This window comes from Fopius arisanus, unplaced genomic scaffold (assembly GCF_000806365.1).
Source record: "Fopius arisanus strain USDA-PBARC FA_bdor unplaced genomic scaffold, ASM80636v1 scaffold00028, whole genome shotgun sequence".
Taxonomy (NCBI): Eukaryota; Metazoa; Arthropoda; class Insecta; order Hymenoptera; family Braconidae; genus Fopius; species Fopius arisanus.
In genome coordinates, this window is record NW_011887767.1 from 647215 (window position 1) to 675144 (window position 27930).

Genomic DNA, 27930 nt, shown 5'->3' on the forward strand with positions numbered 1-27930 from the left:
GGGCCCCGGAAATGGGGTGACTTTCTGGAATAGGATTGTGCGGTAAACGGAAATTAGGGATGAACTTGTGATAAAATAAGTTGGAGATCAAACTTCTACCCTGTAAAAAATATTCCACGTGACTTCGGATTACTTTTGAAAATTTCCAGGGAAATCCAACAGATTTTCTCATCACAAAATCGTAACTTGGAAAAATTACTGAAAATTATCATTTTTGAGAGTTTTCTGGAATTTGCAAGTCATTAAATATTTATAATTTCACAGAACGAACAATGGAAATTCGGGAATTCTATACAATTAATTCCTAAAAATGAAGAATTCCCCGAAATTTCGAGTATTACCGAGTTTTTTTGTCATTAAAATTTCATAATAGAATGAGGAAGCATCGGAAAAATTGGGGAATTGAGTAAAATAAATCAGCAGAAATGAATATAAAAATCAAGAAAATACAAACACGTGGGAATTATAAAGTTATTTTGTTGGTAGGAATTCATTGAGCCATTGTGTACCGCAATGTGACCCAAACTGACCCCCTGACCCCTTTTCCCGGTGAGCTGAGGTGCGCGTGACTCCGCTATACCGTTTCACCCCCTTCGGCAGGCCCTCCTGCACCCGGGGGTTGAATGCAGACCCCAAGACAGTACGGAGTGAGATTTACACCTTGTGTTGATCGTGCGAGCAGACGAATACGTGATGAACGAACACAACAAACGCGAATGCCTCGTAATTTTGCGCCTGGAGTAATTGGGACCACGAATTAGCGGGGGAATTAAAATTCATAAAGACATTATTTCATGTGGGGGATAGTTTGATAATAGGGATTAGAAATGATGAATTAAATAGTCTTAACAAATGGCTGATTATTTGACGACAGTTGAGTCGGTACACACGCTTGGAATGTCCATTACTCCATTAGCGGGTTACCATGTGTTAAACTCTATTGGCCCTTGCGTGCAATGGTATGGGCTCTACCAACCGTTCACTCTCCCATCCCTATTGTCCGAGTTTAATGCTCCCCTTCCGCGGGAATTACCCGCGGAACTCTCTGTTTGACAGTGAATTAAGTCGTACCAAAATGGCAGTTCAATGCTACGTGGAATAACAAGCGGAGAAACTTATATTTTCAAAAATATGTTTCATCGATTCCATTTATATTTTTTTTAATTGAACATTCTATGATTTTTTTTAATGTATCATACCTCTGAAAAATGCGTGGGAATAAGAGAATTGATATTACATGTTTTTTCTGTCCTTTTCATATTTTGTCCTTTAACCTTTTTATTTAAGCGTTTTTTATTTATAAAACAGTAATTATCATGAATTAATGCATGGGTTTAATTGATCCAATGAAAATAATTGAATGAAGACAGAAGATGATAATTTATAAAAATAAGACGAGTTGTATTGAATGGAAATGAAATTTTAAAAGTGAATTTATTTGTCGCAAATAAATAATGATCTCATAATGACTAAAGAAATGAAAATAGAGATAAACAATTACTGTCGTAGGCAGTAATTCCCCGAGATTTCAAGAGGAAATCATGAGTTTGAAATTTGAGTAAAAAATTATGATAAGAATGCACTCCGCTGATTACACATGTGAAAATATGTCGCAGTAAAAAGTTTCTCACCGAATTCGGAGGATCCGATAGGAAAACATTGATCGATGAAATAGCTCCGAGATTCTGTTGGTCTAAGTAAATTCCTCCGGGGGACGAGTGTCCCAAATCGAGTGCACGGTAAATCGAAAATCCCTCTCGACTCTTCAATGCTCCTCCATCCAACGGGAATATTCACGGATAAAGTAGAGAGATCAATGGGGATAGGAGGGAAGACCGGGTTAAAGTGACTGCCGAGGAGTCACCATTTTTGTCGGGGGGGTTGGCAAGGGGGTGAAATTAACTTTTCAGTGGGGTGCCACTGACTGGCACACGCTTCAACTACTTTCTGGTTTGATCAAGCCCGTTGCTAACGGATTTGCTAAGTATACGAGGTAAACTGGGGCTTGGAAAATTCTACTTGAAATTCAATTCGAGGAAAAATTGATGATTACAGTAATCCCCAGAGGCGAACCACTATGCGAATGCCCATCGTTTCTGCAGATGTCGATCTCAATCGTTTGATAACTAAATCTACCTTTCTCGGAAAATATACAGATTTCATATATGGGTGATTCCAAAGAAATAGGGATATCTCTGATATCAGAGATACGTTGGTAGAATCTGGTTGGAAGATATTGATGTACTATCCTAAATGTACTCCAGGTGTACTAATTTTGAAACATCTATGTCAATCAGTATTTAAAACGAATAAGCGAGTCGTTATAACAGATCAGAGGGAATAATGGAAACACTTAGGCTGTTTATGACCGGAACAGCCTAACACGTGGACCAACCCCATAGACAAAGGGCATTGTCTTGTGGGTAGACCTGTCACCCTGGACGAACTGGTGACCAGGGACACTTTGATACGAACTCTCGAGCAAGCAACATTGGACATTAACAACCTAGCTCACATTATATGGAGTCTTTTATTTGTTGATAATAAATGAAAGATCGAGTTCTTCAATTAAATTGTTGGCAATATATTTTCACTTACAATTTAGAGCCCAAAATAAGTCGATATTTCTTGGGAACTATTGCAAAAAATGATCAAATTTGAATAAAATAAATAAAAAAAACACATGGCGGGCCAACGTTTCGTGTGTCAATTCTGAGTATGGTGCGTGATATCGTGGAGCAAATGACGAATAAATTCATTATTTAAGACACGGTACTGACATATGTAGGTGAAAAAATATTGCCGATTATTTAATTAAATGACTTAATCTTTCATTTAATGTTAACAATTAAACTTGAGTTAAAGACTCGATATAATGTAAGCTAGGTTGTTAATGTCCAATGTTGCTTACTCGAGAGTTCGTCTCCAAGTGTTCCCCGGTCCCCAATTCGTCCAGGGTGTCAGGTCTACCCACTAGACAAGGCCCTTTGTCTATGGGGTTGGTCCACGTGTTGGGCTGTTTCGTAATAAACAGCCTAAATGTTTCCATTATTCCTTCTGATCAGTTACAACGGGTCTCTTGTTCGTTTTAACGTCGAAAATATTTCCAACACATAAATACTCTTGAATATCGAAGCACTGACTGGTTTATTTTTCTATGTGACTGAAATCATTCATTTTTCTGAGGTGAGAATTCTAATCTCCATGAACAAAAGAAGAAAAAACCACGAAAATTGCAAGTTTCCAATCGTTAATTTAAGCATTTTCATTTTCATTTCAATTTTAAACGAAATTTGTAATGCAATTGCCAATTTATGAGCATTAGAGAAAGGAATGAACGTTAAAATTCCTGAGCCCTGATTTTTAAATCATCAGATAATGCATCGGTGACAGAAATTGGATAATCACCCGGTGCGATTAAAAATACATATTTTATGACAGATACACCACCAGTAGCTAGACTATTCTCATCGATTTCTAATCCAATTATATCCTCTGTTCTATCAACGATTACCAGGTAATGAATTCACCCTATTCCGTGATGTGGAAACGACGATACCAGTGTATACAATTTCTTTGTGCAATCAAGTATCTATTATCGAAATTACAATGGGGTTGCGCTTGAATTGATTGTATTGCTTTTCAAGTGGGTCAAGAGCTGCACACTAGCTGTTCATAACAGCGGATTCTCCAGAGCCATTTTTAAATCAGTTGTTATTCGAGGAGGAGGGGTAAATGTGGAGGAACATTGGTCGCGTGTTGAGATAAGATTGACACATCCGGTAACAGTAGCGTCGTTGATATATAGTTGGGTGGACGTTAACCGATTGTCACTCTGGGCATTGCGTGCAGACATTTTACCATAGCATTTCATAGGCTGCACAGTTGTCACGACGATTACACCGAAATCATGTGGTAAAAAGGGGATTTTAACTTGTTTTCGAAGGATTTCCCTCATCTCATTGATAATTACGTACTGCAGCCAGAAAAATTTTTAAAAACTTGCGCAACGTGGTTCTGCCCTCTTTTAACCAAAATTACCGGTTTCTTGAGTTTCTTGACGAATTGTTGAGTGGGTTGGCCTGAAAAAATATACCGTTTTTGTATTTTAACATTGTTTCATGACTCACGAGGTTTTATGGGCGTGCAATAATTTTTCTGCGTTTGCTCTACATTTTTGAAAAATAATAAAACTGGAAAAAAACATGATCGAGCAGTAATAGTTCTATGTTTGTTCTACATTTTTTATAATTCATAAAACTGGAAAAAATAGAAAGATTATTACACGATCATGACATTTTGGATTAAATAATGGTAAAAATCAAAAAACATTTTTTTTTGCGGCAGTCCAACCGAGAGGTCGTTAGAAAATTTAAACAATCACTAATTTTGGCTGGAAGGGGGCGGAACGTCATTAAGGAGTTATCAGCGACATCTCATTAAAACTTAAAAACGAAATGTTTTATTACGTTAGTTTTATCGATCGTTTCTCTGAGATTTATAAAAAAAAAGTGTGAAAAATGAGAAGATCTCGCATTAATTCTTCAACTCAGTATTTCTCCGGAAAGTAATTTTCATTACGAAACAAACTTTGAATTTTTACATTCAAAATTACCCGGGAAATTTAAATAAATCAATTAATTACTAAGAATGTCTGGTTATCGTTCATTTTTTTCATTGTTTTATACTTGTTTCAGTAATTTTCAGGAAATGTCTGTGAATTATCAATTGCGGGAATTATCTAGTTGGGTATGACGTTATGTGAGTTTCGTGAATAATTATCAATATTGAAAAATTGAATTTTGATGATAGTGGAAGGATAATTACTGGTGATTTGCTGGCCCTTTAGGGGTTAATCTTCATTAAATAAGAATGTATGATTCCAAGGACGATAAATTTAATGATTAACGATAATAACGATAATTCTCTGTCCTTAAAAAGCATTTCCTCATTCTCACAAGACTGAACTGAATTTTTCCAACTATCGAGCGTAAATTGAAAGAGACACGAACGTAAGACTTTGAAAAATATTCATTCTTACCGAAAGAATCTTCGAACTCGCCCGAAGCCTGTGATAATCGCATCAATCAATAAGTTGTTCAGAAAAAAACGAGAGAAAAATCACTCCTACCTAATGATTCGGCAAGACTAAAACACCGAGCGATAAATTACAGATGAAAAATTCTCGCGGAAAATTCGTTATGCCAATGGAATAAAAACTTGAAGCCATAAAATCTCCGATTCTCTCAGATTTGCGTTAATTTAAAGGGAATCTTCTCCGCCATGTGAATTCCCAAAACGATTGAATAATACTAACTCTGAATATTCGATAAGAAGCGTTATCTCAATCTTTCAATCACTTCTCGCTTCAGCCACGCAATCGACAGGCACCGAGACGATAACGATAATGTCAGCGCGATATTGCCAAACGATTATTCCGGCGTAATCGAATGATTTTTCAATGAGGAAACTTTTTGAACGAACGTGATGTATCTATACCTCAGAATTATTAACGTATATTGATTCTGCGGAGAAATTCATGAAAACCGGCGGGTCAAATCCGACAAATGTATTCTGATATACGAAACTGCTCTTAAGCCGGTGGTAGGATGTTGAATAATGAATTCCAGGGATTTGCAAAAGTGATAATATTTCAGTACGTCCTGTCTCTCAGAACAGATTTAATGCAAACTCCGATAAAAAAAATTCCTTTCAACAAAGAAGATCCATTTCATTGAGGAGAAAATTCAGTTAAAATTACGACCATCCTGTGATGCCCTTAGATTGCTCCTCAACTTTTACGAAAATTTAAAAGACAATATAAAAAGTTATGAATTAAAATTGAAAATATGGCAAATGTCATTAAATCTATAAATAATAGAAATTATTGCAATTATGTATTCTTATTTTTATTTATTTTTATATAATCATAAAATGAGGGAAAAATTAATGGGAAAATATTCTGGTTGAGTGTATCTTCCTCGCGGATAAGTCACTTTTCCTGTGGAATAGACGGCGTCTGGGGATGTCGATTTTTTATCACCAGGGCATGTGTTCTGATAGCAAACCCTGGTTTTATGGAATTATGATGGTCCGATTAATTGAGTAGCCAGACTCTTTCCATGACGGTCCAATAAACCCAATACACTCGCACCGCAAATTGTAATTATCCAAATCCCTCGTGAGCGAAGTACATTGTTGGACAAGTCTATCCCCTATATTCACCCTGAAATTCGCCTGTCAACCTCATGAATACTAAACTCCCTATTCTCGTAAATACTTGATGAGTTTTTGGAATATTTAGGCGAGCTATTTCAACGCAGTTGTTTGCTCAATCAATAATTCTCCGCCTCGACTCAATCGCTTAAAAAAAAATTATTTATCGGAATTAAATTAATCATACCTGAATAGTCTGCTCTTTCCAACGGACAACACGTTTTTATTTCCGATTCATCGATCTTTACTTAATCCAGACTTTTGCATTTATATCGAATAGATTTTTTATTATCTTAACAAAATTTCGGTATTTGGAGGATATAAAGTGAATTCTTCGAAGTTAATAATTATTTATTTAACTTGAATTACTCATTATTCTCCCCAAAAAAATGATTTTAAGAAATCACACCCACAGAGGCTCGTGAGACGTTAGAATTAATTATTTGGTAGGATAAAAAAATTCAGAAAACATTTGGAAACGAGAAATTTTCGTCCGTAACTAGAAAACAAATTGCAGCGTTGGAAACTTTCTTTTCAGTGGAGAAATATATTAAGGAACTTTGTCCCAAACTGTCCCGAGATGAAGCTTCCTTGTAGATTCGATGACTTCAAGTCCTACCAAAGAATCATGGATTTTCGTCACTGCCTATTTATGTTTTGATAGCGTCATTTAGGGCTCGTCCTCTGCTAGGAATTGTTGCCTCGATCATCCATGAATGGAGGAATGACCTTTCCAATAGCATGATTGATCGTATCGTTGAAATATCGATAGTCATCATACGGCTGTCATTTACCTACATGTTGAGGAATGTCCACGAGGGTCAACCCACTGAATACTTATATTTCATTTAATAGCCAATGAGAACCGGTCGGATGATGAAACTCAAGGGAAATTACTCGTCCTCAAGTGGATCCATGAGAAAAAATTTACTTTCCCTTTAAAATGAGAATTTATTTGATTAAATTATCTCATTCCACTAAACGAAAATTTGTCTTTTCTACACACAAACAATTATTCATAAATTTTTAATGAAATTGTCAATTTCAAAAGACAAATGCATCGGATTTAATTGTACCTTCTAAAAACTATGAGAGTAATATAACAAATAATTTAACAAATAGAGAATGTCATAAAAATAGAATTAATACTAATTTCAGATGTACACTTGTTTGTTTTTGAAAAATATACGGCAGAATTCATAAATTTATAACTAAATGTTGGAATTTCGGGGGAAATTGAAGATTCACTGATTAAACTAAAATCTCACTAGCTTCTAAGTATTTCCAATCGATATTGTATTAATAAATAAATAGTTAAGAATTGATTAATAGGTAAATAGTCAATAATAATAAATTGATTAATTAATAATCGAAATAGGTGGCTGTGGAGAAGGTACAGAATGTTTTGGGGAATCTGCTTATCGGTGGATCACTCTTTGATATCCTAAAATTACCAGTCTCTAATCAATATTCAGCACTCCACTGATGAAATCGTCTGGGTTTCTCTATTTTTATACCGAGAGATATCAGGGCATTCGAATCCGTTATCGGAGAGAATGAAATTTTGATGGAAACTTTTATTACCTGGGACCGATTAAAAATTCACTGATGCAGGCGACACGTGGAACCCGTTAGACAGGAGGTGACCTTTAAATATGCATGAGAGATTCAGTCTGGAGACATAAAAAATTATTTTTTTTAAATCTCTCGTCACCTGTGCGATGCTGTTTAATATTTTTGACGATAAAATTTTTTTGGGGCCCAATAAAATTATCGGGGCTAAATTTTTTTTTCAGTGAGTTTAATCAAGAATGGAAATATATTTTTAAAGATGTAATTTGAGCCGGTGCCATCTGTTCTGAATTTATGAATAATATATCAAATATCTTTTTATATTTTTTATAACAAAATTACACGATTTGAGTATTTTATTGAGTTTTCACTCGCTTTATGGAGTAATTCCATCAAATGAATGTTTGATTCGTCAATAATGAGATATCGACAAATTTCAGGGAAATTTTTGTTTTAATCTGGGTAAAATTAAGATAAATTAAGATAATTAAGGTTAAAATTGAAGATAAAATAAAAATTTAATCTCATTATTAAACTGAGTGGATTCAATTGAATTCAATCAAGTTTCCAAGAACTTGAAGACTTACAAAATTACAGGATTCGTTTTATTTTCTCCCACTTTTTATTATCTAAATCTAGAAATTACAATTTTGGTAATCTATTTTTCGTGTTGCAATAATTTAATTTTCAATGATAAATATGGTTGTAAGAAAATTTACGGAACTGTCACATGATTTTTACCTAAACCCGCGGAATTTTCCTGGGGCGTTCGGTAATTTCTACTTGAATTATCCGTGAAAAATTACGATATCATCACTTAAATTTTTCGATGCATATTGAATCGAATAGATATGAAAATACTCTGTGGACACAATGATTTACCGCGCCTGAAATCCGTAGTGACATATCGAGTTAAAATTATCAATCATAAATTTCAACAACACCATTCGTGATTTGCAGCAGTAACCCCTTTTTCATTTCCGTTTTTTCTCCATTCCCTTTCATCCGAGTCACGCAGGGTCACATTCACTGAACTAGTCTCGAAGCTCAGAATTATCGTGCACCAGCAGCACCCGAACTAATATAACTGATTATTTGTAGAATTGTAAAGCGCAATCAAATGCACTTGCGTTTGTTGCTAATGTCGGTAAGTAATAGCCACGGAGTAATAACAGTAAGTAGTCGATAAATACACAGAGGCAAGTTGGACTGGATGTCGATCCATTAGAAAATGCTTCGCCGATGTTTCGAGTTTCGGAGCCACAGGGTCGAACCCTTGGGGAAGGGTTAATCCTGTTGACGTCGTTAGAAGAAGAACCAAGCTGCATATCCTGGTGAAAGTTATAACCGCCCAGGGGTCATGTATTCCTGTATTTTCGACATTTTTACATCGCAAGTCTCAGACCCACCATTTTCCGTTAATTCCATGCATTTCAGCATATATTAAAATTTATATTCTGCCCAGAGGAACTATGAACAAACAAATTTGAGGGACCAATCCTCAGGAATTCATGCAGAAATTCATTACAATCATCTGAATTTACAATTATATGAGTTTAAATAACATTTTAATTAAAAACGACTACTAAATTTGTTAGAATATCAAATTCAAATTCATAGAAATATACTGAAGTGATTTATGATGATTACAAAAATGAATCAATATGGAGGGCTCCACGGAGTCGACTCAGAGTTTGTGTAAACATAAAAAATGGTTTTACAAGAAACCATTGGAGGGTTCTTTCTTTGGTGACGAATGTCCTTATGGTCTTTGTGGCTATTCTTTAATCTCTTGGAGATATTGATAGAGTTCAGACGGTATTCTTCCTCGTGCAGTTTTAATAAAGAAATAGTGATTAGAGTTCATTAATTTTGTTTTCATTAATTTAACTATCCCATTTCCAATAAAATTTCTCCTTTGAAATTCAAACAAATTGAGTTTTTAAAGGTAAAAGATAATTGATTTTTAAATGAAGTCATAAATTTTGCTTGTCATTGTAAAAATTCAACATCAAACATAAATAGATTCTCAATAGATTGAAAATTCGGGGAAATAATTCCTCAAATTGTTAACACTTCCACGGGTTTTGGATATCAGGTGGATGTAAAAATAGAGAATTATGAGACATTGACGAAATTAATTGATTCATCAATACAGAATACGATAGAATTTGCATGTGACCTCATCGTTTAAAAAATTTAAAGTTTCTCAATTTAAAGTGTAATTCTCCAAAAGTGCAATATACATTTCCTGAGAGGTACTTTGAAAGTTTAATGTGTTGGAATCTCGAGTGCAGGTGAATCAGGGAAGAATTTTCCGGCGATATGGCCGTTGCTTTAATGTCAGATAAATGCTGGATTATCATGTTGCTGTGGGTTGTTCCTGGGGGAGAGGTTGACTACTGTGGAAAAGCGCTTTGCAGACGATAAACTGAGACTCTCTCAACATGGCGAGAGCATCCAAACTAGCCTCTACCCGTTGGACTGGTCCCCCAGGAAAAGCGTTGCACACCTTTCCAGGACAAGTTATGTCCCATCTCCACCCCTGGTGACCCATCCAACCATTCCCTCCGTCACACTGACGAGCTGTATCTATTTCTTTTACCTTTTATCTTCTCTGTTTTATATGGATAAACTGGAGAGCAGCAAACTTTTCCCGGGATGTGCAAGTATGAAAGGGTATGAAAGTTGTGCGGCTGAGGGGAAAAAAATATGGTAAAAAGAAATATAATCCATGGAGACGTCGAAAAGTCAGGTATCGAAGCTACTTTTCTCTCTCCATCGAGTTATCGTTTCCTCTCCTAACTTGCCCTCTCTGGTTCTTATTCTCGAAACGCCACTACCGTAGTCTGAATGAATATATCAAATCGAATAATGTTAGCTTTTTTCATCCTCGAGGCTCTGAGATAAAATGGAATTCTACTGGGACGATCCATATAAGGGTTTTCATGGTTTTATTGGCTCGCTGAGTGTCGCCTGGTGTGATAACGCCCGGTTCATGGCAAATATATCGATAGTTCCCAATTCATCTCATACAAAAATATTTTTAAAATGTATATAATATCAAATAATTCTTGATATTCTGTAAATTCAGTAAAAATATCAAAAAAATATCTTTTTTGAATATTTTGCTCGAATTTTGCTTGCTTAAATTGAATAATTTCGCCATATATTTTATGCATTTAAAAATATAAATTATTATTACAATGACTTATCTTATATCTGAAAGATAAAAATAATATATATTTAAAAAATATTCAAGACATATTTCAGATATTATTCAAGACAGAAATTTTCCCAACAAAATTTACCTGAAAAATAATGGAGTTAATTTTTCTTCTGTAAGTCTAATTTCTATGGCATTTCCGTGCTAGTGGAAATATTCCCTCTGAATACGTAAATAGCAATTATTTCACTGCAAACAATGGAAGCTACTGTTGGCCGACGGTTTGTCTTGAAGAAATCAAATGTTTATCCAGGGAAGCGTATCCGATGTCAAATGGCGCGCGTAGATCGAAAGAGGACGGGTGAATTTGTTTCCAGGGGATGGATGACGGCCCTCGAACGGTTCGTCGAACATTCAGCGACGAAGTTAATGATGCGACAATGCCAGAGATATTTGTACAATGGCGTTGGGAAAGTCCACCACGTGGATATACGGGTGGAATACTCCAAGCGTGACGTCACGTCACAGCTTTTGTCAGGGGTTGTACTTGCTGGTGGAGTACTTGATGATCCTGTTGAGGTACGATAGACCATGTCGTGGTACATCACAGGGTAGACTATTGAAAACCGCAATGTGTCATGTCGAAGAGACTCGAAAGTGGGATAGACCAAAAGCGGCTAACACTGGCTTATCTGCTTCACAATCTGATGACACGATTTACCCCCTCTGACGGGGTGTCTCCCACCCACCCCCTTTCCCTCCCATTTTCCCGATGGTACATTGAATAGGTCACGGATTAGCTTAGTTATCCTGTTAATTAGAAACTAATGAACCGGAGAAAGTGGAGAAAATCGGACTTCAAGCGTCAAAAGGGGATTTTCTATTAGCAATTTGTTGAGTGATTTTTTAAATGAATTATTTATAACCAGAATTGAATGGTGAGGGGATTTGCTCGGATTTTGAGGAGTTGATCGGTGAGATTTGAGAATTTTGAGATCATGTATACTCGTAAAGATCACGAAACCCATCATGTTCTGAAGTGGGAGTTTCTGGAGAATTTCGCGTTAACTCGATTTCTTCGGAAGTTGAGGGTGTCCCTCTGGACTAAATATAATTTCAAGTTTAATCATTGGGATAGTTCGGGGAATAATGAAATTTAATTGCCGCTGTAAACTCCATTGTAAGTGTCCTGCAGTTTGTCAAGTGCTTCTCGTATCTATGGGGGAAATATTCCTCGTGTCGCCTCTGGGACACTCCAATAGCAACTGGTCCTAAGGAGAGCAATTCTTTATGAGAATTATAGGGCTTCTCAAGTTAATTTCTGGTTATTTCTCGTAAGGTTTATACATTTCTTGTGAAATCTCTAATTTGTAGAAAAAAAAATCGAGTTTAATCCAGATTATGAATCGATTTGAATGAAATCGAGAAATCAACTTAAATCAAGTCGATGTGTCGAATTGAGTCAAGTCGAAGACTCGAAGTAAATTAAGTTAAAGAATCAATTTGAATCAAGTTGATAAGTCAACCTAAACCATGTCGAAAAATCAAGTTAAATCAAGTTAATGAGTTGAATTAACTGAAATTAAAAAATCAAATTAAATTAAGTTGATAAATCGCTTTGAATCAAGTTGATTAATCAACTTGAATCAAGTCAAAAATAGAAATTAAATCAAGTTGATGAGTGGCATAGAGTCAATTAGTAAAATTAAGTTAAATCAAATTGACGATTCGAATTGAATTGAATGGAATCAAAGAATCAAGTTAAATCAAGTTGATAAATCGATTTGGATCACCTTGAAAATTATTGACTTTGGTTACTAGGCCAACAAAAATTTGAACTTCGAATATCATAATTTTTGAGAAAATTTCTATCCAAGTAGTTTTATTATTTCCCTTTGTATCGCGCAAAATTTATGAAATTAGAACATATCATTTATACAATGAAAATGCATGGGGGCGCGAGGAGACAATGGGAGGGAGGAGAGGATTCTAAATGGGAAACTTGAAATTTACGACGGAAATGAAGGAAGTTTCGCGTCGTCTGTTCCGCGGCGCTCAACTAATATAAAAGCACAGTGTCATGAAGGAAATTTTTCCAGGCTAGTGCTTTATGAGGAAAAAACCTTTGAGACATTATAGATAAGGGAAATCTTAAGCAAGTAGTTCTAGAAACGCATGTACGTGATAAGCACATCGTCCGAAACTTGGCTTGTGGTAATTATCCTTTAGTTTGGTTTGTTTATCTACTAATTTTCACTTGCTGTTGACTTGTGATAAGTAGGGGGAGTCAACAAACGTGTTCATTTCGCTGAGCAAACAATTTAGGGCCGAGGAAATGCGATAAGTCAATTTTCCGTAAAGTTTAGTGTTCACTGAATTGATCTTCAGCGAAGGGTCTCAAGGTCATCGTGTGAATTGAATAAATAGTGATTTATAGATTTAAATTTAATTAAAAAAGACTTGGGTCGACCTTGAATCGTTCACGAGGCATTTTCATGAAAAAACCTATTTTGGTTTTGGGAGATGTGTACACAAGAGATTAAATTTCGGTAAATTTTTGAGGCGAAAAGGAATATCAAGAGGACATGAAGAATATTATAGTCTTTATACAAAGACTAAAATAAAAATGTGCACTCACGAAAAAGTCGTAAAGTGTGCCGGAGTGTAACGATGATGAGTGGAACTCGTAAATCTCGGTAGTGGAATTTCTGATATCCAGTGGTCCAATATATCTAGGCTATTCCAGGGTTTCCCTGGATGATTGGCATGAAGATGTCTCTGCTATAACGCCTGGACACAGCCCAGTAATTACGGGAGAGTGGTATGTAGCGAGTACCATGATGCATTTGGTCTTGTTTCCGCGATTAGCTGGGAGTACGCAATTCCACGGTTTGATGTACATAGTGAGTACATGCCGAGTCTCGTTGGATGAACCGATAGCTTGTCGTTTGAGTCAATCAGAGTGGCCATTGTGTATTGAGTTAGTCATTGCGCTAGGGGAAAAATCGACATCACAATCATAATCTCTTCAAAACATATCGTGGATTTTTTAATCGAAATTGTTAATCTAATGTTTCAGATTTAGGAACAACGTCGTTGAGTGGCGGGTCGATTTCGTCTTGCCGATCTTACCCTCGAAATTTATTACCGTTTAAATTTTTTTGAATTTTCAAAATTTTTTTGCTCTCTCCGCCTCTAGGCAAAATTTATATATATAAATAAATTATATATATATATAAATATAAGAATTTTATGTATATTAATTATATATATTAATTATACATATATAATAATTGAATACAACAATAATTTATTGTTAAATGAATGTTCAAATTGACGGCAAATTGCATTGAACGTCAAATGCACTGCAATTTTCGATGGGTTGAAAATTCAGAAAAATTATAACTCGAATTTCTAATTCCTCCGGGGGTTCAAAATCAAAAATTCAATAAGCTGCCCGGGGAAAAAAAATTGTAATCGGAATATTTTTTTATTTCACAACATTTCGTTTTAAAACATTTCCCACAAATATGATTGTTTTGTTTCCCGATTTTTTTTTATTTCACGAAAAAAAATTTCTGAAAAGTTTTCCAGGAATTTTTGGAAAATTTGGAAAAAATATTCCCATTACAATTTTTTATTACCCGGGTGATATCTCTTATTTCACCGGGCCTATCATTTTATCTGACACATCCAGAATTTTCCCCCAAATAGATCAATTTCAATGAGACCCGATATCTGAGCTCGGGATTTTCAACACGTTATGATTGAGGTAAAGATTTTTCTCAATAATTGGCATGATGGAAATTAAAAATTCAGGGGATGACAGGGACTTGCAAAGTGTCAGTTCATCCATTCTATTGGTGGATAATTTGACAAACACTGAGATGGTCTCTGCGGCGATAAATTTATCCATGAATACTTCTGCATTAATTATTGAACAATGCAATCTCGATCGTGATGGTTTCACACGAGAAGCATAAGAGTTGGAAATCAAATAGAAACCATTTTCATCGGGAAATGTAATTACTTCTCGTTCACTGATACAATTTATTCCATTTCAGTCACCATTCACCATAGAAATCATAAAATAAGATTAATCGAGTGATATTATTCATGCGTTTGATCTCGATTCATAAAAAAAATTTTGATTCTAGGATGAGGAAGAATAAAATAATAATAATAACAACAGTAGCACCATTGCAATACTAATCACCTTTATTATTATTATTATTATTATTATTATTCTATTTCAAATTTTCACTTTAAAGCGACTCAAATGACTCGTAAAAGGGAATTTCAGCGGAATTGCGTAATAATAATTTCCAGAATATGCAAACAGAAAATCTCGACAAAAAAATTTGTCCATGAAATAAATCAATCAACTTGTGACTATTTGCACATGAATTTTCCCACAACATCATCACGAGTTGATCCTGTCGTTGTCAAATTTTCGCAAACATGGCGCAACCCCAAAAGCCCACCTCGACCCCGAAGAAAATCCATTCCTTTCGCGAAACGTCAACTGCAATGACGTGGAAGGAAAACCACATCAAAGAGCAAAACCGCCCACCCTTTTCCTTAACCGGGCTGTCGCGGTCTCGACGTCGACCCCGCGAATGAGTAAAACAGCTGATGGGAGGGTGAAGGAGGGAGGGAGTCCTCTTACACGAATGGAGGTTGACCATAAATCAACTCCCTATCGGGTAACCACTTTTTTCTCCACTGCACTTCTCATCGCGGTCCTTGACTCGGACCCAAATACCCCATACTTGACAATCTCACAATCTCCACCCAGGATTTACCACCCCATCCCCTCACCTTCTAACGATTCTCTCTATTTTCTGTGAAAAATTGCATGACGTAACAGAAATCGTTGGATTAGTTCATTGTCGAGATGATTACGGAGAAATATCACCAGATTTACCGCACGTCAAGAGAGTTTTTTCATTTATTTATGGATTTTTCATTTACTTTTCTCATAGAGTGGTGACGAGTGATTGTCGGAGTAATTAGTGATAATGCGAGTGAGAGAAAATCGGAAATTTCAGGTTTTATGAGAAAGAGAATGAAATATAAATACAATTTATATTTATAGTTGTCAGTGATTATTCCCTGAGATTTCGATTTTTTAATGAGGCATTTCTTGAAAATTCAGAGGGACTTAAATAGGATAAAAATCCTATTTGATAAATATTTGAGATGTTTTTTAGAAAATCGAGGAATTTTGCAGGTTTTCAGAGAAACGTTCATGTTTTCTAAATAAATTAATAAAATTTTGCGTTATCCAAGAGATTAAGCGAAATATTCTAAGAACTTGAATGTCATAAAAATGTGAAATTTGAATTGTTTAAATAACAAAAAGCATTCACGGAAAACGAGGGACGCGTGAGGACTGCATTCGCGAGTTTTTATCGAAGTGATTTATCGAATTTGAGGAATGCAATGAGCAGAATTCACTCTACTCGATTTTATCCGGTGGAAATGACAAGCTGTTGGGAGTAGGAGGTGAAAAAAAAAGCTCCGATAGATCGAAATCTCGTATTTTAATGCCCGAAGCGTGAGGCGAGAGGGTGGAATGATGATGCGAAGGATTTCAATTCGTCGGAGTTGAATTTATGTATCAATTATTGAGTCGTAGAGATCGGACGACTGGTGAATATCCGTAAGAACGATTTATCGTCTTGTGACGAGGACTAAATACATCGGAATTGCCGCTGGGGGATTTCGCCCGGTTTTCACCACAATTCCAACTTTTTATTTAGAGGAAAAAAGTCTATGAAAAATTCTGTGACAATTCAAGTAATGACGAGGGGAGTTTCTCATTTACATAATTTTTTTCCCACAAATTCGTGGAAAATTACGCAATTAAAGATAAATATTCTTCATTCTTTCATTGTGGAAAAACAAATGGATTTTTTTTTTCGATTTTCCTGTGAAATTCCAGTACATCCCCCAGTTTTTTTTTTCATTTATTTCAGTTCAGTAATTACTCAATCAGAGATCATAAAAAACACTAAATTTTCGTTTTTCCAAAGAAATTAAATATCATGATATAATATTACATATACACTATAAATTATTATTATTATTATTATTATTATTTATATATTATAAATTCAAGAAAAAAATGGAAAATTATAGAAAATGTTTTTTTAAGCCGATACATGCACTCTCTTCTTGGATATGTAATTTCATTTTTTAATTTGGAAAAATTATTTATCTAAAATCAATTCCATGGTTCTTTTTCTTTCATCACATATCATAAAATATGCGCGTGTTAGTATCTAGTAATAATAAAAATGACTGAAAACCGTGAAAATTTGTAAAAATAAAAATTGCTGGGACAGTAATCTCCAGTTATGTTTATTTTACATTCATGTAGTTTTGAAGGTAATTGAAAGATTGAGTACTTGGATAATGCCTCTTTGAGTTTTCAGGATCCAGTTACCAGCGGACTGAACGACCTGAATACACAATTTCCTTTTTTCCTCGGAGTTTCCTCCGGGTAATCGTTATGTGCTCTTGATTCGCGATCACGTTCGACCTCCAGACAGCATTTGGTGCTGAGAGAGACACAGGAAATCCCCCACCCTTGGATTAGCCGATTCAAGCCGAGTTCTGCTTGAAAGTTCGCAGCGAAAGAAGCCTGAAGGGGTAAAAAAAGACAAACTATAATGCCTGTGAGCCATTTTTGCGCCGATTCCGCGCCACTTGGACTTCCAGTGGAAGTCTAACGAGTTGAGTTCCAAGAACACCCGACTCCATTTTGCTTTATTTTTACTTCGTCTTGGTGAAAAATTCACGTGCATACCTGACCACCCGTCTGACCTCCATCGGCCATTCCGCAGATGGTCATCAATCTATTTCGGGTATACCCTCTGAGGAAACCCACGTGCTATCGCCAAATCCATTTTTTCAGCGAAAAATCCGCAAATCCGTTTACTTCTGTCACATAAATTTACTTGTACTTTCGCAACTTTTTAGCAATTTCAGGCACAATGTCACCTCCATTTTTTTTGTTGATCTGAATCTTTTTTATTTTATTGTGTATCGTAGATTTATTATTATTCCTATTATAAAAAGGAAAGCCAATCAGGCTAGCGGTATGTCTATATAAAATCTGTCACATTTATTTCTCATTGGTTCAGTCATCTGAGGCGGTTAATTTGAATTCAGAACTCATTCACTTTTGAAATTCCCAATCATGATTTTTATAATTATATTAAATATATATATTATATTTAACCTCGTGTGGTGAACGAAAAAGAAGCATGGATTTATTTTTAGACAAATAATCGAAAAATAAAAAGAAAAATAAAATTGCATATCCATAAAAAAGTACATATTCCAGTTTAAGAAATAGTATACTCCCGGATAATATTTTTCAGTGATAATTTTCAAGTTTTCAATTTTTCTATTAAATCTATAATATATAGTATATGTACTATATAAATTTCTATTATTTATTTATTATTTTCTTACAGATATAGCATATATAATATATTATATTATATGATACTCAATATTCATAATTACTGAGTACTCAAGAAATTAAATGATTCTATGAAAAATTTCGCTAAAAATTCCCGTGACTTTATCGTTGGCAAATTTCCAAGTTTTTTTTTGTACTTAAACATTCTGAGAGAAATGTATTCCCAGGGGCGGAGGTAGGCGCGCGAGGTAAGGGCGCGAGAAATGCGTTTTGCGATATTATGGCGATATATCTAGTTCTGTACGGACGGATGAAATATCTCTGTCATGACCGGTCGGATTGATTGATTCTGGGGGTATTATTATTGATCTTGGGAAACGGTAACGCGGGCTTTGGGTCACGTGCCTTCATCTCTTATTGCAGAGTTAACAGCTGGTGCCCGTTATTGCGCTCCAATTCGCCAGTGACAATATCACAAGGAACAATGTTCGAATACGCAAATCCTTTCCCTTATATTGCCACGTCTTGAAGAATTGGTTTATTCTCAGGCTGAACTGAGAATTTTTCCCCGACCAAATAGCCTTTTAAGGGCAATGTCTCATCAATTCGCGATTTTTTCATTAAAAGGTGATATTTTTTCTTTCGCTTGAAACTTAATCCACATTTCTGGCAATTTTGGTGGATCCTGTTGCAAATAATTGACTGCATAATTCAACAAATAGGAGAATTGTAATTATTCGATGTAAAGGAATTGAACACTAGATAAAATAAAAATAACGGAGTATAACTCGAATATTCATATCCGTAAATTGTTCATTCTTGTGGAAAAATTCAGAATTGACTAGGATATTTTTCTATTTTTTTGTTTATCGTAAAATTTCTTTATTTACCGAGCTCAGGTTGCCGACTGGTCAAGGGGGAATATACAACAGAATCCGGGAAAAATACACTATCACAAACATTGGGGGAGGGGGTGGTTGGATTAAAAGAGTCTATCGATGCAACTGACGAACGTACAGCAAAAACAAAGAGAAATGGTGACTGTGTATCGCGCTTGTATCCTACGGAGTGTTGTGTAATTGGAAATTCTAGGGTGGAAAGTGGAAAAATGAGATCAAAATTCGAGGGGAGGTAGTTAGCGGGATTACGCTTTGAAGGTGAAATTTGTTTTGAAGGGTGTGAATTTATAGAGAATATATGCAACGCATAAGTTAAAAATATACGATTTTTCGGTTTGATTCAATATAATAAGTCAATTATCTATAATTTAAATTCATTTCCGGTTTCAGTTTAGGGTGTTTTTTGAATCGGTTCAATTATATTATTTAAGTCCATGCGAATCAACTTTACTAGATTCAAATCGATTTGTCAACGTGATTCAGATTAATTTGACGATTAAATCAAAGTAGGACTTGAATCAAGGGATTGATTTAAACTTGACTGAAGTCGATTTTTCGTTTTGATTGAAATGAATTGTATGGTTCAATTAAAACATATTTTTCATTGTGATTCAGGTCTGATCTTTGGCGTGACTCAAGTCCGTGAATCGCCTTGGACTTGATCAAAGTCGATTGTTCATCTAGTGAATTAATTCACTTGAACATTATTCAAGTAGAATTTCCGCCTTGACTCAATCTTTTGAACTGTAAAATCTACTCAAGCGTCTTTTTAATAGACTCTTGAATGAGAGTCAGTAGTTCGACTTGAATCAAACAAACAATCTCGTGGAATAATTAATTTTTTTCATATAACTTGTGAAAGTTGATGATTTAATGCTGGTAGTGGAACGCCAGCTCTATTAGCACTATTTCACGTCGAGATAAACTGATAATTTTGACTGGGGATAAGAACGAGAGGATGAAGTGAGTGTAGGGGATGGGCAGGGCATTCACAAGAGAGTGAGTGAAGAAGCATTTGACTATTTTCGTTGGGATAAGAAAGTAGAAATTCTGTAGTTAGATGAAAAGTTTGGCTTGCTGCTCTTTTTCAGCGATTCTTCGCGCCAGGTTTACCACTCTCGCGGGTAATCCTACTAAGGAACTTTGGTAATGCGCACGAGCTATGAATAACGGCGAGGATTACAGAGAGAATGAGCCCTGGGACAGTGGGAGGAATGGAAGGTCGCGTCCATCGAGGATATCCCGAGAGCGTTGAATTCCTGAGAAAAGACTGGAAGGAGATGGCCTGATGCCGAGTGGATAGGGGAACCGGCACCCACACCTTCTGAAGAAAGTTAAAAATGACGAATCACGTACCTCGACATTTTTCCCCTTGGGATTCTGAGAAAAATGAGAGATTGTCCGTTGGAAAAACTTTTGACGTTCGTTTAGCCGACATTTTTTCCTCACCCTTGATGGCTTGAGGGATGGAATCATCTGCATGCTTGAGAACATCTCAACGTTCAATGTAGAAGATATATTTTCAATCTAATGATGATAAAATCCTAAAAAACAGTAATTCATAATAAACTGAAAACACTTGTTCCACCCTGACACCTGGGGACTGATCTAAGACTTCCGGAGGTGGAAAGTGACTGGTTTCCTCATTTCTCCATCTTTCTAAATTTAATTTCACGTAAATTTGTCTTGTGAATGATAATAAATCCCTTAAAAATGGAAAAATACATAAATTTTCTAAACATCAAAGTGAAATGGTCGATCCCCGCTGTCCTTTACAAAGATGATATGAGGAGCATTATTAATCAGGAATTAACGGGTTGAATTTTATCCAGGGCAGATGCAGATGAAATTGAGAGATTTTTATTTCATGGGCACGTGAAGGAGTGGCATTCACTCGAAACGTGCCAGTGCGATTCACCCGGTGAGTGGTGGGTTGCCCGGCGTTGCTAAATTACTTCTGAAGTGTCTTCAGTGAGCATTAAAGCATTGACGTGGTTTAACGAGGCTTTTCTGGCCAGAACTCGTTCCCCTTAAACCTTCGTCAAGTGTCGTTAAGTTCCAGCCAGGGTTTCCGTTAAAAAGATCAGCTCTGAGCTTTTCCCTCTTTAACGGAGTTGTTCGGCGCACCAGATGCTGTTCAATGCGTTTTTATTGTATCTCACAAGTTGATATCCAAATTTCTGAAAGGGAGGAAGAGACAGGGGATTATTTTACCGGTGGAATAATTGCCAATTGATGATATCCATGGAATGGTATATTGATCGAGGTAAATTCTCTGAGAAGATCTATATTAATTTCAGTGGTGTTTAATGTCATCGCCTTGTGTCATCTGAGTTGGGGACATGCGGGTGGAGAGTTCACATTCTACCAGTGGTTTGGTCAACGACTCGTCGACAAGGCCGTCGGGTATTATTTTTGGATGACGACTCTTCCAGGTACAAACCTCGTTATTCGCTTTCGTCCGTAGGGTCCACTACATTTATTAAATTATGTACGCCGAGTGAAACATCAGTTTCATACAGTAAAAAAAATATAGAAACAACATTTCAAAGCGCACGAAGTGGATGGAGAAATAAGTTCATGAAATTTGCTGGGTTCCACTTAGAAAATTATTCTTGATATTTCGAAGTAGAACGTGATATTTTTTACTCCTCTAGATTTACCGAATTATTTGTGCTCTTATTGGAGAATCTGGTAATTTATTGATGGGTTTAATTAATTTTTCATTTTCAGGACGATGAAAGTATACTACTATTGGAAATTTAATCGAATTTAATTTTTCAATGCTCATGATGGCCTTCAGACGTCATTAAAAATTTCAGCACTTTATTTTCATTTCTATAATTTGAATGATGATATAATTACAAATTAATTGAATAATGATAAGACTAAAAATGGTATATTTATGTCAAGTCAATGTTATCCGCGGTTTTCCCGAACATTACAGAGAAGATGAAAAATGAGAAGATGTCGCCAATAACCCCTCGAGGGTAATCTGTCCCCGTTTGGCCACAATGCACAGCTGATTGTGTTTTCTGATCAATTTTTGTTAAGATTGACATTATCTAGTAACTGACAAAACTGTCGTGCAATAATTTCCCTGTCTTTTTTCTGAACTTTTCAAATATTCATAAAACTGAAAAAAAAACACAGGAAAATTAATGAACACTCATGACACTTCGTGAGTCATGAAATAATTGTAAAATTAAAAACAGTATATTTTTTGCGGGTCGATCCGACCAACAATTTGTCAAAAAACTAAAAAAATCGGTAATTTTGTTGCCAAATGGTAGACTAGAATAAGTGCATTTTTTCTTGAGAGCGGTTTTCAGCCGATTTCTCGAAAATGAAAGGAGCTAGTGATATTTTCATAAAGACCTTTTTTGTAGCTCTCATGTTTTTCTAAAAAAAATATCTATACAAAAAATTCGCTATGTTCCTTCAACTCTAAGATATTGACTGAAAACTGGCCTCGAAAAAAGTGGACTACTGAATTTTAGCTAGAAGGGCAGAACATTTTTTAAAATTATATTGACTGAAGACAGAAACATATTCTTGGGGGAAAATATTTTTTCTCGGTGATACCCAATGCGTCCGTCGATTACAGCCGACGATTCTGACGAGCTCCATCCCACAACAAGAGACTTCATCTTGATTTCTCAGTGTTATTAAAGTTTCGTTCTGCGGAGGGAAAAGAAATAGACGAGATGAAAGGAGAGAAGGACGAAGGGGTGATTGAATTTCCAGTGAAACGTGGCAAAATCTCTCCGCCAAGTCGCGTCCACCTGACGGGGGGTGAAAACGGGTGAAAGAGGGTGAGAGAGGGGTGAGAGGGGTGGAGAGTGAAACTGGGTCTTCGATAAATCGTTCAATTCCTGGTAGTCTGAGAACGTATCCCAAAAACGAGTATTTTTATTCAATCTCTCCTCCACATATTTTCATCTCGTGCCATGTATACGAGGGGTAGAATGGAATCTTTTCAATCTACAGTATCTGATGAGCAAACGTTCCCTTTGAGTCCACCCCGAAATTGATTTTCCGATTGAGAAGAAAGATTTCAGCTGGAATAAACAACTCCAATTTATTTAGCGATAATTGAGTGATAATTGGAATGGTAAACTCAAATTTTTAATTGCATCAGAAAAATTGGACATAAAGAGAAAATTTCCGGTCTCTTGAGAAATTAGAGAAATAATCGGTTGGGACTTTTCTATTTTTACTCAATTCTGTGCCGCTATATCGATCGGGGAATCCGGATTTCAGTGAATATCGGAAAAAATAAATTTCATGGAAGTTTAGAAATAAAAAAAAATTGTTGTAGTATTTTTAGGTTTTCAACTTAAAATTTCAGGCGGGCAATTATAGACATTTTATGACTTTTCGAATATCAACTGAGTGAAATGGACGAACTGTCCAATATCTATTATTTATATTTCGCCAGTAAATGGTTCGGTCAGGAATATTGAGAGAACACATTAGACTTACACCCCAAATCTATTTTCTCGGCATTTTAAATGTCAACTGACCCAAAAACCGGTCCAATATTCAGTACTTTTTAGATATTATCCTTTATTAGAGTGTAATTGTGTTGGTACTAGATCCTTAATGTATTTTTCTGATTTTACAAAGGTCAACTTGCTCTAAGTCGATTTTTCCATCTTTTAAAATATCAACTGGCCCAAAAACCGGTCCAATATGCAGTACTTTTTAGATATTATCGTTTATTAGATTGTAATTATGTTGGTAATAGATCCTAAATGTATTTTTCCGATTTTTCAAAGGTCAACTTCCTCTAAGTCGATTTTTCCATCTTTTAAAACATCAACTGACCCAAAAACTGGTCCAATCTTCAGTACTTTTTAGACATTATCCTTTATTAGAGTGTAATTATGTTGATAATAGATCCTAAATGTATTTTTCTGATTTTCCAAAGGTCAACTTCCTCTAAGTCGATTTTTCCATCTTTTAAAATGTCAACTGACCCAAAAACCGGTCCAATATTCAGTACTTTTTAGATATTATCCTTTATTAGATTGTAATTATGTTGGTAATAGATCCTAAATGTATTTTTCTGATTTTACAAAGGTCAACTTCCTCTAAGTCGATTTTTCCATCGTCGCAAGTATCAGCTTAGCCAGAAGTCGGTCCAATATGCAGTACTTTTGAGACGTAATCCTTTATTAGAGTGTAACGATATTGGTTTTACCAATAAAGGGTTCGGTCATGAATATACAAGATTGACGTGCCATATTCCTGAAAAGCGTGCCAACGGTTGAGCCACCGGTCGATAAGCACTTAAGCTTTAGCCTGGGCCACTGGTGGCTCAAGTTTGAACTAAGCCCGCGCGTAAACATTTGAGAATCCACCCGCCTTTGTCCACAGTGGAGTTATCGATCATTGGTCAGCCTAGTGGATTTTCGAGGTGCGTTTTAGTGTAGCTCCTACCTGCAAACAGCCTCACTACTCCTGTATTGCGTAGTCATCAGCTCCTGGCTTCATTACTCCACAATCCATTGGTCAACAAATTTCAAACTAATGTCTCAGGAATCTCCCCAACAATTTTCGCAACCTTCTCCAACAGTTTTCCCTATTTTCTTTTGCAAATTTCTCACTAACACACAAGGAAATACTATCCCAGAATTAATACAGAAATTACCATTTGAACTCATCATTTTAAATTAATCAACTTGTTCACTCAAATCTATGGGAATAGTTTATCTGTAGCAAAAGAATTTATTTATTTTTTTAGTTCAAATGGAAATTTGTTGAAAATGAAAAAAATATTCGTTTGATGTTACAGAATTTGGTTGGATCTGATAAACGTTTATTAATAAAGAGATAATAACCATGACGAATATTTAATATAAATAAAAATCCACGTAAATAATTTTTTTTTGGTGCACGAGAAAAAAATTTGTTTCACGAGAGAAATGGCGGATTTTTCGCCTTTGGTCCTGAATTTTTTAAATAAAAATGAATAATTGATTGAAAACCATTTTCGGGAACTGTATGGAGAGAAATATTTCATAAAATCTACCCTGAATTAAAAATTACGAAGATCTCCGGGAAAAGGACGAGGTAAATTGGATTTTTTCGACGTCATGCATTCGCTTACCTATAAAAATAACACAACTTAAACATTACTTCAAGAAATCACAACAAAAAATAATCCAACTGAAAAAAATATTGTTTCAAAATATGACAGCAGGAAAATATTACAGCTAAAAATTAAACCACAAAATTTACACTATTAAAACAACATAATAAATTATCATATTTGCTATATAAATATCAATTACCCTCGACCTTTTCGTCACTACAACTGTCCGTCAATATACCAATAAGTTTTTAATATTTAAAATCTCAAAATTACGTTATGACTGATGCGTCAACAATTCAATGCATATAAATCCTCGAGCAGTATAATTAATATGGTACGCAAAATATATCGATTTATTGATATTTATTAAAGTACACAAGAGTAATCCCCCGCTCAGTCAAGCAAATCACGACAATTGACAACACTTAGGGTTACTGCTTCAAAAATAATTGAGAACAACAATTTAGCCAGTATAATATTCCTGTAGTAAACCATTTATATCCTAATCCTTTCACTTGCAATATTTCAAAAGTAATATAATGATAACGTAATATCTGGACTTGTAACGTTTTTCGGGCTGATATTATCGCGAAGTAATATATTTACATTGTAATATTTTGACTTGTAATATTATTATTGAATAAAATCTTTGTAAGAATTTCAGAATTTTCCAATTGATCAGGGTAAATTTAATAAAATATTTCTCTCTGTGTGGGGTTGCCACTTGGATATTTTGAAATTGACAGAGAAAACGCCTACGCCTGAGTGACACACGTAAATTCTACCCTCCATTCCCTCAGGGTTTTTTTCCCATTGGTGCATACAAAGAAGATTCAGGACTGTAACAACTGGGAACAATGTAGTGACAGTTTAGTTACGAAAACTGGTATTTCCAGGACGATGTGTCTGGCATGTCAAACCAAGAGGACATTCATCCCCCGGCAGTGGTGGAATAAATAAATGAGTGATGGAGGAAATAAATGATCGTACGAACTTGTATCCATTGTATTATTTTGAATATAAAATGGCCGTCATGTTTCCCCGCTCCTCTGAATTTTTCAGTGGAAGGGAACCGGAAACCTCCGGAGGTACAAAGAAATTCCTCCGGCATATTGTGATTTTCATCTCGTTTCCCTGCACTTCAGACATTACTCTCAGCTACTTCTCCACCAACCACCAGACCTTTTCATCTTTATGATATATTTGATGGATTTACCTCCTGACCACAAGTGCACACCCAAAGAAATTGGATAAATATTATATGTAAAACCGGAAAAACTTTTCTAGCAAATATTTTGGGGTATTCCAGTCAAATTTCTCCTTATTTCCCGTCAAATTTGGAATAACCACTGGAATTTTTTGGAATTTGTAGTAAAACTTTAGACTAATACGAGAGAAATCCGACTTTGATAGAATTTTTTGGGGAATTATAAATGCAATTAGATTCTCAATATTTGGAGCTTCAATTTCGCATTGAATTGATTTCTGCTCAATTCCGAAAATATTCAAATTATCGAATAATGGAATATCCGAGAACACTGATTAATTTGTCAATAAAAGAAAGCAATAGAAGTTCCACGTAAAGAATTTGTGCTTAAAAATTCCAAAATTTTCAACTGGCACTATAAAGAGTGATTTTCAAGTAACTTGTCCTGAGGAAGACTTTCAATTTTCCGAAAATTTTTAAAATAAATTGCTACTATTAGAAATTCAATTCAATTTTCTGGGCGGAGTCAAAATAAGGTGCAAATTCCAGTTCCATCCATTTTTTTTATTTTAATTCCATCGAATTCTTCGAGGAAGTTGAAATTCCATTTTCCACACCTTAAAATACGATTCAATCTAGTTCTCTTTTGTGATGGTTATTTTGCGTCGCTTCGACTCTGTTAGAGTATATGGCGATGATGATCAAGACTTTAATTGGATAGATCTCACTATTCTACCCAGCCAGGAATCGAACCTAGAACCTATCGATTGTGGGGCAGCGACCTGAACCATTACACCAGGCCACCAGGCTTCAATTTACTTCAGAACTCCGGTATGAATTTCAACAAATAGCGGATAGAAAAAATTAATCCAAAATTGTCGAGACTAAAAAATCCTCCCCACATTGGCTGCGACTTACTTTCCCCCCAATAAACCCCTGGAATTGAGTTTTTCGCTCGTTTTTCGGTGATACGAACCGGCGACAAACCGCCGACGGCAAAATGTTACGACTTCGTTATCACCCGTGAAGATCGCGCTTTCGTGAGGAGTTTTCCGAGGGACACACCGTGTGAGGATTTACATCGCGATGGATTCTTCATATATACATTTTCCAGATCGTTTTATATGCCAATGAGAAGCACAATCGAACCCAAAAGCTCCTTCAATTCTAAATGACAAAACGAAAAAAATATTTGATAAAAATATCAAAATATCCAGAGTTTTTCATTTCGTCGGGATATACGGTGCACCTCCCGGGAAAGATTTTTCAGGCTACATTAATCTTGAATGGACAAATACCTTCGAGGTTTGAATGCAACATGCACCTCACCCCCCC

At 35.5% G+C, this 27930-nt stretch overlaps 1 protein-coding gene across 6 annotated transcripts in view; it reads right to left on the reverse strand.

Moving 5' to 3' along the window:
• The window catches only part of Pgant9 (polypeptide N-acetylgalactosaminyltransferase 9), a 132024-nt gene that overhangs the window by 34541 nt on the left and 69553 nt on the right, over positions 1 to 27930 (reverse strand). The window contains exon 3 of one of the 6 annotated variants that reach the window (XM_011302552.1): positions 17368 to 17603. The exons of 4 other annotated variants lie outside the window; for them this stretch is intronic. The gene's annotated coding sequence lies outside the window, so the exon portion shown is untranslated. Of the gene's footprint in view, positions 1 to 13592; positions 13787 to 17367; positions 17604 to 27930 lie in introns of those variants that run through there. One more of the 6 variants, XM_011302556.1, reaches the window with a different exon arrangement.